Below are 17472 nucleotides of genomic sequence, written 5' to 3'. Positions count from 1 at the left end.
AGAAATTCGCTCATTTTTGGGACATGCTGGATTTTATAGGAGGTTTATAAAGGACTTTAGTTTAATCTCTAAACCCATTTGTAACCTCTTAACAAAAGACAGTGCATTTGAGTGGACTCAAGAATGTCAAAATGCTTTTGATAAAATCATTCGACATTTAACATCAGCTCCTATCATGCAACCTCCTGATTGGTCTTTACCATTTGAAATCATGTGCGATGCGAGTGATTATGCAGTCGGTGCAGTATTGGGTCAAAGAAGAAACGGTAAGCCTTATGTGATATATTATGCAAGTAGAACTTTAAACAATGCTCAAATGAATTACTCCACAACTGAAAAAGAACTACTTGCTGTAATATTTGCATTAGATAAATTTCGTTCTTATTTGATTGGATCAACAACTATCGTGTTTACTGATCATTCTGCTATTAGATATTTGTTGACCAAACAGGATGCAAAGCCACGACTGATACGATGGATTTTGTTGCTCCAAGAATTTGACATTGTGATCAAAGATAAAAAAGGAACCGAGAATGTCGTAGCCGATCATTTATCGAGACTAGTAACAGGATCATCTTGTGAAATGACACCAATTAACGATAATTTTCCTGATGAACATCTATTTTCAGTTACTACTACACCTTGGTTTGCTAACATAGTAAATTTTCTTGTGACAGGAAAAATGCCACCGCAATGGAGTTCTCAAGATAAAAGAAAATTTTTGAATGAGGTAAAAAACTTTTATTGGGATGATCCGTATCTGTTCAAGTATTGTCCGGATCAAATTTTTCGACGTTGCATACCCGACAATGAGGTAAGTAGTGTCATTAAATTTTGTCATTCAGAAGCATGCGGAGGACATTTTTCTTCAAAGAAAACAGCTGCAAAAATCTTGCAGTGTGGATTTTATTGGCCCACTTTGTTTAAAGACACCCACGAAATCTGCAAGATCTGTGAAAATTGTCAAAAATTGGGTGCGATTTCAAAAAGAAACATGATGCCTTTGAATCCTATTATTGAAATTGAAATCTTTGATTGTTGGGGAATAGATTTTATGGGACCTTTTCCACCGTCGTTTGGATACTTGTATATTTTAGTTGCAGTTGATTATGTTTCCAAATGGATAGAGGCAATTCCATGTCGAACAAATGATCATAAAATCGTCATCAAATTTTTAAAAGAAAATATTTTTAGTAGATTTGGAATTCCTCGAGCCATGATAAGTGATGGGGGAACTCACTTTGTTAATAAACCATTTGCTTCATTAATGAAAAAATATGGTATTACTCACAAAGTAACTACTCCTTATCATCCTCAAACAAATGGACAAGTTGAATTAGCTAATAGGGAGATAAAGCAAATTTTGGAAAAAACTGTTAACTCAAATAGAAAAGATTGGTCTCTGCGACTTAATGATGCACTTTGGGCATATCGAACAGCTTTTAAAACATCATTGAATATGTCTCCCTATAGGTTGGTTTATGGAAAACATTGTCATTTGCCTGTGGAATTGGAACATAAAGCTTATTGGGCGATCAAAACTTTAAATTCAAGCATGGATGATGCCAACAAATTGCGTAAATTGCAACTTAATGAACTTGATGAACTCAGAAATGACGCGTATGAGAATTCAAGGATTTATAAAGCAAAAATCAAATCATTTCATGATAAAACAATTCTTAGAAAATCTTTTGAGATTGGTAAAAAAGTTTTGCTTTATAATTCTCGACTTCACATATTCCCAGGAAAATTACGATCAAGATGGACAGGCCCATATGTTGTAAAGCATGTGTATACTTATGGAGCTGTGGATATTGAAAATCCTAAAAATGGTGATGTTTTTAAAGTAAATGGACAAAGGCTTAAACCATTTTTAGAAAATGAAATTTTTCAAGAAGAGTTTATTTCCCTTTCCGATCCTTGATTTTTTTTGTGTTGCATTTAATTTTGTTTGTTTTTATTTCAGGTTTCCTTAATCTTTTTATTTTCCCGGTTAAATGGCGGATAACGGTACTCCGTGACTCTCATAGTCGGTTTAATCAGTTTCCCATAATTGCTGATACAAAAATAAAAAAAATCATTTCTTTTCTTTTCAAAATGGATGAAATTCTCTCAAAAATTTGTAAATATTTTCCCTCTGTTTCTGAAAATGTTCTAAGAAAAATTTATGCAGGAAGGTGTGAAAGATTGAGATTGCTAATGCAAAAAGGAATTCCAGAAGATATTCGTCTTGTAATAGAAGCTAAGGTCCGATTAGGAGGAGAAGTTCCACAATCATTGCTCATTCGGTATTTGCCTGGATTAGGAAAAAGCACTTATGCGAAAAAACGAAGGGCCAAAAGTTTAGGGGTTTGTCATAAGTGTGCAAGATGGACTTGTGACAAACGATGCAGATCTTTGGGATGTGTTTCCAATAACAGAGAAGATAAAATTGGTTTCATTAAGAATGGGCTGAGTAAGGAGTCTTTAGATAACATCTTATTGACTCTTGAGACGCATTCTAGTGGACATGTGCATATTGAACTTCTCCGTTTATGGAAACAATTCCAAGATGAGCGTCATAGTCTTGGGAATCCGACTAAAAAAGACCCTGTTTGCCAATTTATAAGAAAATTGGATGGGAAGCATATCCTCGACTCATAGAAGGCGTTGAAGCCGTTTCTGGACGTAAAACCAGAGGAAAATTGTGAGCCACAATCACACTACTGTTTACATGCATGTGTGTCATTATTGTTTTTACTGTTTATTCTGTTTACAACTGTGACCCATAGTTTTGTCCTGATAACATATTACCCCTATAAAATCTCTCATCTTTCTCTCTATTTTCGCAGAAAAAAAAAAAAGAAAGTAAAAAAACATGGCTGGAACCTCTGCACAATCATTGAAAAATATTTGTGTATTTTGTGGGTCGAGTCCTGGAAAAAATGAAGTGTTTGTAGAAGCAGCGAATAATCTTGGAAAGATATTGGCTGAGAGAAAAATTCACTTGGTATATGGGGGAGGTAATATTGGGTTAATGGGATCTGTTTCAACATCTGCTCATCTTGGAGGTAGTCAGGTTTTGGGTATTATTCCTACAGCTTTAGCTGAAGGAAATATTACAGGTGTTACGATTGGTGAGGAATTAAAAGTTTCTTCTATGTATGAAAGAATCACAAAAATGATTGAAAATTCTGATGCTTTTATCGCACTACCAGGTGGTTTTGGTACATTAGAAGAAATTTTTCACACTGTTTCTTGGGCACAACTTAATATCCATAATAAACCTGTGGGCTTGTTGAATATCAATAATTATTATGACAGTTTGTTGACATTTCTTGATAAAGCTGTGGAACAGAATTTCATTTCAGAAAATTCACGACGGATGCTCATCTGTGCTTCGACTGCCGACCAATTAATTGATGATTTGGAAGCTTTTGTTCATAAGCCTGATCCGATGATAACAAAGATCAATTGGTCGCAATCAAGCAATAAGAAAAGGAAGTTGGATCATTGATTCAAAAGTCGTGGATTGGTTTGCGTTTGTTTCAGTTTGTTATCTTCAATAAAATTCCAGGTGATATCTCTTTCATTATGTACTCTTTATTAATAGTTATTTTGACATTAGGGACAATGTCATATTCTGATTGGGGGGAGAACAAACTTATAAAAAAAATTAAAAAAATAAAAATGTATATTTATTATTTTAAAATAAAATCATGTTTATTGTTTGTATCTTTGTAATTTTTGCAAAAATGTCATACATTACATGTTTGAAAGATTTAAATTAGAACATGCATTAATCTATTTAAGAATGTTTAAATTTTTAATTGAAAAAAAAAGTCAATTTTAATATTCTGATCAATATAAAAATATGATTTATGAAATCTTTTTGAGTGATTAACCATTGTGATAAAATCAGGTATTAAAGTATATGGCCCAAGATATACCTTATAAGAGTGCCTAAAATTTTAAACTCACACATATTTTGTGAGTGAGTGGAGAGGACTGAGAAAACAGCTTTCGAGCCTTTATTGATCATGAGAGAGACTATCTATTGTTTAGATCTTGAGTTCTTATTTTGAAAAAAAAATGATATTTCCTGAAAAAAAAAGAGAAAAATACAAAAAGAAAGATATTGAAGATCTATGTAATTTTTAAGTTATATGCTACGACCCATATATCTCTCATAAAAAAAAAAAAAAAAAAAGAGAGAAATTTATTGTACAAATTAAATAAATATGTGGTCAAGAAGCATAAACTTAGTCTGATTCCATGATGTTATGAAAAAAAAAAAAAGCAGGAAAAAATATATAATAAGAACAACTAGATTTTGAATCAATGGATTTCCTATCTTTTGATTAGTTTGGCTCGTTTGTCTGTCTGCATTCTGTAAACCATTTTTCTGAGCATTTATCTGTATTCCAACTCCATGAGAGAAATCGTTGCCATAAATTGAAACATTTATTAACCTGTGAGGATATGGAGTTGAGACTCTTACTAGGAATTTCTGAAGGCCGTGTACATTTAACTACCTGAAATAAGCTTTGAATTGATCATCTCAAATTATTTCATAAATTATAATTATGATGATCTTGATATAACTTTGACAGTTTTCAAATTTAATTTAAACACTTAGATAGTTTTGATTACATTTCTATTTAAATTAATCAATATGTTTTGTATTGCTATTAACGCTTAAATTGCTAGGGACTAGCAATAAGCTGGTTGGGAGGTGTGATAAACATAAAAATTGTACATTAATTAAATGTTTTATAATATAAATATATAGTTTTTGTTTTATTAAATGTTTAAATATTATATGTTTTATAATAAATTGTATAAAATATAAGTTTTTGTGTAATTACAAGTTTTTACTATTTTTTATAGGTTCGATAAAACAAGAATAAACTTGGCGTTGCAAATGGGATTAAGATGATTCTTGGACTGTAGAAAGTTGATTATAATATCTACAATATTTTTGACAAGCATGAGATAAAAATCCTCTCACAATTGGGATCAAATTAAGCAACAAATAAAGTTACTTTGATGTATTTTGACCATATTTCTCAAATTACTTGGTCAAATGGTTTGAAAAAAATATCACAACTAGACAACTCAATTATCCACATGTTTTTTTTCATGTGAAGAAGCAAATTCGGAGAAGAAGATTTTCAAAAGTGATGTATAATATAATATAATATAATATTTTTGAACACCAATGAAGACTTATGTGTAAAAAATAATATTTTATTTGTGGTTGTCTCCCCAAATTTGGCTATAAATAGGGGTGCATTGTAACGTATTGAGATATCCCTCTTTCTATGAACAAACCTTTGAGTTCATAATATTTCTCTCTATATTTTTCCTTTATTTCTTCATTTAAATACAATTAGCATGTTAATTTCATATTCAAAGGTTTACAATTTGAATAATGAATAGCTAACTTCCTAAAGTTGAGATGATAAGGTGAAACTCATGGCATGATAATAAGGTTATTAAAAGGTAAGAATCTATGTTTTATATTATTTAATCATTATCTATTGTTTATGTTATATTTATTTCTTTAAGCATTTTTATACCCTACTTATAAGTGGGAGTTTTGATTTATTGTTGCTATATGTTACACTAAATTCTTGGAACCATTTAAATGTTAGTTTGGTTTTACCAACCATTTAAAGTGGGAACCGTGATTTAGTGTTTACAAATATATATATAGCACAATAAATACTTGACGACATTTATAAGTNCCATTTAAAGTGGGAACCTTGATTTACTATATATAAATATATCATATTATTAATATCTTGGTACCATTTAAATGTTAGTTTGGTTTTACCAACCATTTAAAGTGGGAACCGTGATTTAGTGTTTACAAATATATATATAGCACAATAAATACTTGACGACATTTATAAGTTTTTGGTATATATTATATACGTATAAGATAATAATTTATAACATAATATAAATATGATTATTTAATATATTGAACCATTTTATTAAGTGGATTTCAATATTGTTCGTTAATGTTAACTTTATTAAAATACCAAGAGTGGATCCTTTAATCTAAACTACTTAAATTAAAATTTGAACAATTAAAATTTACCCATTAAAGATTCAAACAATTAAAATTAAAAAGAAACAAAAACAAAAACAAAACAAAAAAACATTGTAGTGGACTTGTAATTACCTTAGCTTCCTTGTGGATACGATATCGGACTCACTGAATTATACTACTTGTGGACAACCTGTTCTTGGGAGTGCAACAATCAAAGTGACAACAATGGCCAGGTATGAAGCGAGACATCCGTCGATTTTTGTCTGAATGTCTGACTTGTCAGCAGGTGAAAGCAAAGCATCAGAGGCCAGCATGGATTCTTAAGCCACAACCTATCCCCGAGTGGAAGTGGGAGAATATCACCATGGACTTCGTTGTTGGTTTCTCGAGGTCAGTCAGAGGATCCAATGCTATTTGGGTTATAGTGGATCGACTTACTAAGTCAGCACACTTCTTGCCAGTGAACATGAATTTCTCCATGGCGCAGTATGCGGAGCTCTATATCATGGAGATAGTTCGATTGCACGGGATCTCAGTTTCTATTGTGTTCGACAGGGACCCAAAGTTTACATCGTCCTTTTGGAAGAGTTTACAAGCAGCCATGGGGACGAAGTTACTATTCAGTACAGCCTTTCACTTGCAGAAAGATGGCCAGTCTGAGCGTGTGATTCAGATATTGGAGGATTTGTTGCGAGCCTGTGTGATCGATTTCCATGGGAATTAGGAATCGAAGCTACCTCTAGTGGAGTTTACATACAACCATAGCTTCCAATCATCCATAGGTGAGCCTCCCTACGAGGCACTGTACGGGAGGAAGTGTAGGTCGCCGATTCATTGGGATGAAGTAGGTGAGAGGTCAGAACTTGGTCCAGAGATTGTTCAGCAGACTGAAGATGTGATAGTTAAGATTCGTCACTGGATGAAGACCGCCCAGAGACGTCAAAAGAGTTATACTGACAAGAGAAGGAGAGATCTAGAGTTTGCCACAGGTGATAACGTTTTCGTGAAGATAGCACCCATGAAGGGTGTTATGAGATTTGGAAAGAGAGGCAAACTTAGTTCGAGATTTATTGGACCGTTCGAAATTCTTGACAGAGTTGGGACACTAGCTTATCGTGTTGCCCTACCGCCAAATACTTAGCTAATCCTTCGCATGTTTTGGGCTATGAGCCGTTGCAGCTTGCTCCAGATCTGTCGTATGAGGAAAGACCTGTCCAAATCCTAAACAGACAGGAGCAGAGACTTCGGAACAAGGTGAATAAGCTGGTCAAAGTCCAGTGGCTGAACCAATCAGTGGAGGACGCCACTTGGGAGACCGAGGCAGATATGAGAATTCTCTACCCGGAACTGTTTGGTAAGTAATTTCGAGGACAAAATTTATTTAAGTTGGAGAGGAACTGTAGAGCCCAAATTCAGTACACATAAAACCCATGCATTTATTTAATTGTTAAATTATCTAATTAAGTTTAAAATGAATTTTGTGATGCTTAATTTGTGAAATTTACATTATTTTAAATTATTTATGTTTATGTGATGCACGTTAAAATATTTTTTTGAGTTTCATGTTTCAGGCTATTGTTTGATGCGGGATCGAAGAAAAGAAACCGGCGACGATTTTGACAATTTTAAAATGCAGTATTTTATTTTAAGTTAGAAAGGATCATTTTAAATCCAAACTTATTCATTTGGTGATTTTAAGAATTTAAAACCTTTAAAGTTTATCAAGTTTGTATTTTAAACTTTAATTTGGGGTTTGTTAGTAAAGTTAAAGGTGGGTTAATATTTCAATTAGTATTTTAATTAGCATTTTTAATTTTGTAATTAAGAAATAATTTTCCCTAATTTAACTAAACAACTCACGCACACACACTATCTCACACACTCACTCACGCCTACACACACACACACTTCATTTCCTTCTCATTTCATTTTATTCTTTTAAAGAAAAACTAGGGTTCATAGAGAAAACATCAGCAGTCACTCCCCTTCAAACTTTTCCAGCAATTTTTGTTGGGTTTCTTCAAGAAAATCAAGCCACAAATCGTTCCAGATCAACCTCGCATCTTTCCCGCTTCGGTATCATCGGTTCGATAATTTTAAATATCAAAAAGCATGTTTATTCTATTATTCCTACGTCTATCTCATCATATTATGTGTTGTGATGTTTAGTATGCGTAAAAATCCATGTATGATGTACAAAGTTTGAGCGGAAATTTGTTGGACCGATTTTTGAAACGTTATAGGATCTAAAACTCAAAATTTTCTGTCATTTTAATTACAGCGACATTTCGGTCGATTTTCTTGAAAACCTTTCAACATATAAAACGTAGAACTTTTTGATACCTTCAATTTGACAGTAAATTATAAATATTTTGATAAGAAATGAGCGAGTTATGATTGTTTCCGTGGGACTGCTCAAACTGCGTTTTCCTGAAAAATGCGTTCTTGATGTGTTCTTATTGTTTTACTATTGCAGGCCTCGTTGGGGATTGACGGGTGTTCACTGCTGCGTTTAAGTATGTTGAGTATGATGTTGGGATGGTTTTTGGTGTGTTGGTTCGCATCGATAGGCACTTGTTTTCAGTAGAAGTCGTAGGATGCGTTTTGGTGTCAAATGTCGTGTTCACGGATTGGGTTGCGTTGTTTGTGATGCGTAGTTGTTTTGGGACGTTTGTTTGAGTTTGAATAAGTGTCATAGCATCCTAGGATGGGTCTCGAGGCATTGGTTCATGGTCCGTATGATCTAGTTAGGAGGAATAAGCTATAAGTGTAGTGTTTCTCTATTGGTTTACAATTCCAGCACTTACACGGACCCTTAGCCGGACCCTGACACGGGGTCCGTGCCCTTTTTCCTTCAAATTGTGAAATTCCAGCGTCTACTCGGACCCTTACACAGGGTCCGTGTACTCTGTTTTTTTTAAAAAAAATAATATTTAGTGATTGTTTTGGGGTTTGATGTCACGATTTAGTACGATGATTAAACGAGGTCGAGTCGCCAGAGATTTAGAACGTCATAAGGAATTTGTCATTTTTGGTTGTGAGCATGACTATACGTCTAAGCTATGAAAGATAAGTTTTTGAACTCATGTTAATATGTGCAGCAGTAGCCCCAAGAAAGATCCAACGAATCCCTCAACGCTACGTAAGTATGTTCGACGTGCAAAAGAAAATATTTTATTTTTGAGGTATGCTAAATGACTTGTGAGCAAATTATGAATGGGTTTGGAAGTCGGTGAACGTTGCCGAGGAACTCTCCACCCCGGTAAAGCATGACCAGGTTTAGATCATGATTGGAAAGCAGTAAAGCATGACCAGAGACAAATCCACCCGGTAAAGCATGACCGATGATCTCATGTATGTGGCAGTGGATTTTTCCTGTCAGTCCAGTACTGTGGCTTAGTCTGATCAGGCACATTTATGTATGGGTCACTTGTTTTGAAACATATCTCTACGCAAAATGATGTTATGTATGCTCAAGTATGTATGATGCAAGTATGTTTAAGAAAAGTTTTATGATAATGGCACGTTTACGCTTATGCTACTACGTTCATGTTTCAAGTATATTTATGTTATTACGTTCAAGTTTCAAGTATGTAAGCCCTACTTTAAAGATGGATTTAGTTTTATTATGTAGTACTTGCTATATCCAGTTTATACATGTTGAGTCTTTAGACTCACTAGACTTTATCGATGCAGGTGAGGATGACTTTGATGAGACGAGGGGTGGTGACCAATGAGCCGGCTTGTACTGAGCAGGAGGCTAAACCCAAGGACCGCCCATGTTTTAAGAAATTATGCAATGTTTCAAATACTCTGATTTCATGTTATTATTTACGATATTTAAAAAAGTGTTTTTAGCAAACTTTATTTATCTTTTCGTTGCAAATATTTTGAACGATCAGTTTATTGTTATCCCAATTTGAAGGTTTCTATTTAATTAAGAAAAATTTTAATTTTCCCGCAAATTTTAAGTTGTATAAAAGTACGGTACGTTACAGTTAGTCTATGTCTCGGAGCCTGCTGCACCTGCTCCATCAATTTAGCAATACCCTCCAGAACTCTGGTAGCGGTATCTCTTGGCGGCGGTGGTGGTGGAAAGCCTCTACCGTCTCTAGGATTATCATCTTACCTGTTTGTGTTAGGGGTTCGTCTGGGAGGCATATTATCTGAATAAAGTCCAAATTCTAAACGTAACCCATCATGTAATTTAATCTAGCTTTCAAAACAATAAATCCTTAAAGCATGTAAACAGCTAAACGTATATTGTAAAACATATATTATGTAGACATGCAGGTGATAGCATTAAACCATTTAAAACGTTTAAAACATTTAAACTTACAGACTTGAGGCTTGACGACTGAGATTCTGAAGCTGGGGGTGGTACAACCCTTTACAGGACCATTGCTGTGATACCAACTGTGACATCTGATACTAAAATATTACTAGAATTTTTTTTAAAAAAAAAGATCTTTTCGAAAATATATTCAAACACATGCATGCAATAAAAGCTGTCGATCTAGCATTTAAAAAGTCATTCAACTACTGAATAAAAATATTGCAGTTAAATAAAAATCTAAATTTCATCTCAACTCTAAAATACTGTTTTAAAAGAACTCAAACGCAGTATTCGAAACCCTTCCAGATCATCAACATATGGAAAGATGCGAAACGTAGAAAACATAATGTATCACTCCTGACTCATAAACATAAAGAGCAGAAAACGTAAGGTCCTCAGGTTAGCGTGCACACTCCTAGCTCCGCCTAGTCAGTCTTCAGCGCCTCCAGTTTCCACATCATCAGGCTCAACTGCATCATGCAACTTAGTGAGTATAAAGACTCAACACACCTGAACCATTAAAACAAGTTCATATACGTAACATGCTACAGTTAAAAAGTACTGTAATTAAAATACATGTCATGATCTTGAAAACATGAACTTAGACATAACATGTCAAAGCATAAACGTATCCATAGCAGATCTCATCATATCAACATATACATGTTCATTTTATTTTATTGAATTTAGTTCATTAGTTGTGACTTTCGTATAAGTTCTAATTCGATGGATCCATCTGCGTATAACCGCGGTACCCGGTGACGGGGACATCAACGACAGTTTTACTCATCCACTGAGCCTTGGACTTACATGTTTATGTTCGTGTTTATCCAACCAACTCTCCTCTTTCAAAAACATGTCATCGTATTTATCACTTATAAAAATCATGCATATACGTACATTTTCTTAAAACCAAGCCTGCAACGTATTTTCTATATTTTCATAAAAATTCATGTTCATCTTGACATATACATTTTAAACATGCAATTTTGGTGATCAGGATGCTGCCAGTATTGCTAACTCGACCCAGGTAAAAAATCACCATTTTGCCTCCGAAAACCCTAATTGACCGTTTTACTCCTGGACCTCAAAATTTCGACCCTAAGCCAACAAGACTTATTAAAACACCTCAAAACATATTTATAATGATTTGTTAAACGTAAACTCGGGCCCATGACAGAACTTCTATAATTCGTTTTTAAACTTGGACTAGGGTCCCGATTTTAATCCGATATAACCCGAAACTCGACCAAACTTAAACCATGACTTGAACCTACGTGACCGGCCCTTAAACCACTTATTTCAGACCATCTAAGCCCCTCAAATGACCTCGTCTAGCCGCTGAAATGGAGAGCGGGTGGTCAAAATGCTTAGTGGGGAGTTTAGGGTTTTTGGGAGGTAGATTAGGTATATTATAATTAGTATAATGGGCCCTTAATTAAGAATAATTAGATTAAGTAGGATTTTAGGAACATTAAGTTATAAAATAGTCCCATTAAGCTCAAAAATACTCTGGTAAAATATTCTATTTAAGTACGTTTTTTAAAATAATGCCCGAACCCTCAAAAAGTTCCCCGACTTGCTAAATTTTGTGTACTGGTTTAAAATATGATTCGACGAGTAAAAATACCCTACAAAGCCCATTTTTGAAAATCACCCTTAATTACACCATATATTAATTAATTAAAAATAATTATTTAATAAAAACTTTTTTCCCTTAATGTCCTCGGTCTCCATTCATCGTTCGAGCGCGAAATATTACTAAATGCCCTAATAAATGAAATCTTAACAATCATAAAATAAAAAACCTATCCATGTCATGATCATGCATCTAATACATTAAAAATTATTAAACATATATTTTAGTAAAAACCTTAGATTGCATGCAGTCAGGTTACGTAGTCCGAATTTTCTAGATCTTACATAACTCGTGCTCGAACTAAACTTTTGAAAACTAAAATAATTCCTATACAAATTATTTTAATACATGAGCCCACTTAAAAGAACAAGTGTGCCAAATTATATACATAAGTTCACCTAAAAAAACAAGTGTGCCAAATTATATACAAAAGTCCACTTAAATTATTATTGCTTGAAGAATCGAAAACCACATAAGAATCACACAAATGACACTTACAAAACTCAGGAAAACTTCGAATGTAAAATCAGTATCCTTGTAGGATTCGTTTCGACTTATTGAGTCGTTGGATCAGGCTTAAACTTTCACACTATGTTTAGAAGTAAGTCAAATAAATTACAAACGGTGATGATCGGGCTTGAAGATGTTTTGACCTGTTTATGGACGAAAACCATAGGTATGATGTTCTCGCCTATAATCTGAGCAGTTTTCTTGCCAAGACTATATAAAAATAACTAACCGTTGGATTTGACTAGATTTTGGATATGTTATTTAAAACATATGAAACATATTCGGAACTGTGGAGATTGGATTCTGGGCACTGCAACAATGGAAATAAGTTTTCGAACGTCAATAGAAATTCAATGACTGCAGCACTTGAGAGAGGATTTTGGAAAATATGGAGAACACTTTTATCGAAAATTTGAGTGTAATATCTGGTGTAAATTTTGAATAGGATCTTTTCCTATTTATAGCGGATTGGATGCTATCCAGATCGTGTATTATCTTCTCATTTTAACTTTTGAATTAAATTTTGAGTCAAAGATAAATTATCATTTCTTATCTATATCCTTATATAGGATTTTTGAAAATCTCTTCTTGCTAGACACGAAATTCGAATTTCATGTCTAATTTTCAATATCTGGTAGATATATATATATTTTTGCAGTACACGTTTAATCCATACTTTCTAAAAATACAATTTTTTCCATGTGGAATTTTTCGAATTTTCGACGATAATTTCACTCAAGATAGGATTCTTGTTTTTCTCGACATTATTATTTATCTTGACAAGAAGCAGGAATTCTTGATTTCTTGATAGGCATGTTTTGAAATTCATGCATGTATCTCCTTATCTTGGGCAGGAATTCTTGATTTCTTTCTAGGCATGTTTTGAAATTCATGCATGCATCTCTTTATTGAAACGTCCACTACTCGTTTTTCTAAAAAAGTAATACATTTTTTTCATTCTATACTACTTTCGGCCGAATATATACATATATAAATTTAAAACATTTTTGACACCATTTTAAAAATAAACCAACCAACTATATTTGAAAATCCAAAGGAAAGTGATTCCAAAAATAAAATCGTAAATCGTTTACCAAACCAAAACTTAGTATTATTTCAAAATAAACCTAACTATAACATCCTCTCAAAAACCTCTCAAAAACATCATAAGTCATAAAAATTTTTAAAGTAAACTTAAATCATAAACATAATTTAATTGCGGAAAACTAGTGCTGTTCCTTGGGTTGTGTGCACCTTCAGTCCAGCAAGATCAACCACCAAGACCTCCATTAATATCAATATCATGCTCTCTTACATCGATCACACCTAGTGTGTCTATTGACTCAACAAAATTTAATCATGATAACAAGTAATACATATACATATACATTCACAAGCAACAGTGAAAATACTTTTACTTAATATAACTTTTCATGAACATAAACTTTAACATTTTCCTTTCGACATATCATATCATATTTTTTTTATCATATACGTATATGTTTATCTTTTTATTGAATTCAGATCCTCAGTTGTAACTTTCGTATTAGCTGAAGGTCGATGGATCCATCTACGTATTACAATGGTACAAGACGGCGGGGACATCATCGACACTCTCACCCGTCAACTGAGGTTTGGTCTTACATATCATCGTGTTAGTCACAATCAATTCACCTCCTTCAACTTTTCATAATTCCATCACTTATAAAAATTCATGTACATATAAATTATTTATCTTTTAAACCAAGCATGCAACATATCTTTACGCATTAACGTTTCATCATAAAATATCATAAACATTTGAAATAACCATATTAACATTATTTACAGCATTCAGGGCATTGCCATGACGTCTAACATTTTGCATGTGTAAAATAACCGTTTTACCTTTGAACTTAGAATTTCTCGATTTTGACTTTTTCTTACTTTCATTGACTCTAGACCATCCCAAATAATTATTTAAGCTTAAATTTAATTTTTAATTTTTTTATTAGCTTAAATTTGAGGCTTTCGATTTAATTTTTATTTACTAATTCGTAAAGCGTTTAATTATCGGATTAATTCAAAATTTAATATTTTCTTCCCAAACTCTAAGTATAGACTTTTATTACCTAAAATAACCTCGTGAACCATTAACTGACCCCCGTGGACCATGGTTCAAACCCTTGTCCATCAGCTTCACTACTCGAACCCTAGCTTGTTCTTCTAGAACCAACCCTCGTTTCGTCTCAAACCACACCAAAGCCACCTCGAGCCATCCTCTGACCAGACCACCTAGAGACCCTATAGACCACGATTGACCCATTTAACCATCACCTAGCCCATGCCACAAGTTCCAGCATGAGCCGCGGCCGAGACATGCAACCCAAGACTACAACTCGACGAGGACTCTTCACCCGAGCCCGAACCCTCATGACCCTCTCTGGACCACCCTAAGACCTACCCTGGACCCCCTGGCCAAGCCGTGACGCCCTCCGCACAGCAGCTGCAATTGGGTTGCATGGGAGGGTCCTATCGCGCATGGACTCTTCCATAGCCGTTGCGCATGAGTCCTAGACATACTAGGACTCTTTCACACCTAACCACGTCTAGCTCGAGCGCTAGTCAAGCCCTGGTCAAGCCGCACGCGTTGCTTCCTCCTGGCCGAAACCCTAGTGTCACACCCGTTCTCTATATTTTACATGATTAATGATACTTATACTTGTAATCAAAATAGGATTTGAACGATATACATATATTATGAAGCAATTCAAACAAGGGCATCAATTTGACGGTTTATAAAAATTTTGGCATGATGTCCCTATATTTTGTATACACCAACAACTCAAGCAATAACAAGAATACGTACATATAATAGTATTCTTACATACAAATATACTCTGTATCATTATACACATAGACATAAATATTGTAAAACTCGTTTCAAATTCTGACATTGAATTCACTATAATACATATGGGGAAGCTATACAATAAGACTTCCAGGTTCTTGTCGAGGTGAGGCACGTCACTAGCATCCATTGGCGAACCAGCATCCTATATATCTTCATTACCTTATCTTGTAATACATGTGCTACGTGAGTTTATAAAACACAATAAGTTGGCACTTATACGTATCAATATGCATAGAAGGAACATACATATCGAGTCGTGATCGACAATGAATCTTTAAACCATGTCATATCATAGCATATATTCATGTTCATTTTTTTACTTGAGCCTCATTAGTTGACCTGTACTACCGTTCTTGCTTTATTATATAGCTACTACTGTGTTGGACGTCAGGGAGCACCTTTGACAACCCCACATCCCATGAACATATATTGGCCAATAGGTTTGGTGGACTTAAAACCATCTAGATGTCAACAAGCTCGTATATCATATAAAAATCAGTCCTTTTCTTTTTCTTTCATGTTCATGTTCATGACATAGCACCCATCTTCAATATTCATAAGTTTCTTTCATATTTAATACATAACAATGGAATATGGTGCTATGTTTTCATTAATAAGCATACTAACAATATACATATAGCAATAATCAATGGAAATCATTTGAAATTTATAATATTACTCATGTATTACTTCAAGAACATGCCAACTTACAGTCCAAGCGTAAGAACACTGGTTTGAGACGATGTTTCTCGCTCCCATACTGTCAAATATATCAAAATCCAATCACTATGTCTATATGATCTTTTACATATATAACAACCATTAAAAAGATTAAAACTTACAACTCTAGGATTCTCTTGTGATAGAGAACTAAATTCTAACTTCAAATGATGAAGAAGAAAAGATGGAGGATCACTTGGGGGGAAGAACTTGGCAAACCCTTGTTTTCTCCTTTATTTTTTATGTTAAAATGGTGACTATTCGACCCTTATCTATTTAACTCACAAAAAACAAGCTTTTAACTCAAACTTTTGTCCAGGGGTGCTAAGGCGGTTATGTTTGGCCGCACCAGCACGAGCCTTGCTGTTGAAATGCGTAAATTTTTGCACAGGGGCGCTAGGGCGGTTGAACCTGACCGCCCTAGCGCGGGCGCTTCAGTTCCCTGCGCGCAGACTTTTTAAAGATTGCTCCAGAAACGTCTATTCCCTTTATAATTTGAAAAAGTGGTAAACATGAAATTGTAGCCCTACGTCCTGGCTTGCATCTCCAATTAGTTTCATGTCATTTGGAGGTTTGAGTAAAATGCTATGCGCAATCTACCAAAATGTGTCATTGTAGGAATAACGATACACACGACACACTTTGGAGCGCTTTTAGCTTTTCTTCCACAATGATTTAGACAAAACCCAAAACATGAAAGTTGTAACCTTGTATCTTAGATTTCTAATGGTTGTGGCCTCACATAATGTGGATCAATATCCAAATCATTATGCTAAAACACGTAAGAACTGTCATATTTTCATCTCAATTCCTGCAGTTCTATACCAACTTTCATTACACTAATTTTACCTACACATCTTAATATCACTATTTAGACACATATTCGTTCTCAATACACTATTGACAATCTAGAAATCATATTCAATCTCAATATTGATACCTCAATCAACAAGTAAAACATAATGAGCTAAATAACTATATAATAAATGACATAAACGCATTATTATCATTTGTACGATTAACAGAGAATTACACCTAGTGCACAAAACATGCAATTTTTGTTCAAGTCTTCTCCCATACGTGTGCAGCCTTTGTCTTGGCATCTATGGACCCTTAACATGTTGGAAAATCGTCCTTCCAAGTTACCCTATCATGGCAGTCCCTTTGTGCAATAATATCATAGGTTTTGGGCCACAAAAACTAGAGTTATTGACATGTCATGGCATAAAAACGAAAATAACAACAAGGTAAACATATTTTTGATGCAAACATGCTTCAAATCAATATTAGGGTGTGATAGATAAGAAAAAATACATTAAGGCGTGCCTTTGCGT

The sequence above is a fragment of the Primulina huaijiensis genome, chromosome 17 (assembly GCF_012295235.1).
Source record: "Primulina huaijiensis isolate GDHJ02 chromosome 17, ASM1229523v2, whole genome shotgun sequence".
Classification (NCBI taxonomy): Eukaryota; Viridiplantae; Streptophyta; class Magnoliopsida; order Lamiales; family Gesneriaceae; genus Primulina; species Primulina huaijiensis.
This window is presented reverse-complemented; position numbering follows the sequence as displayed.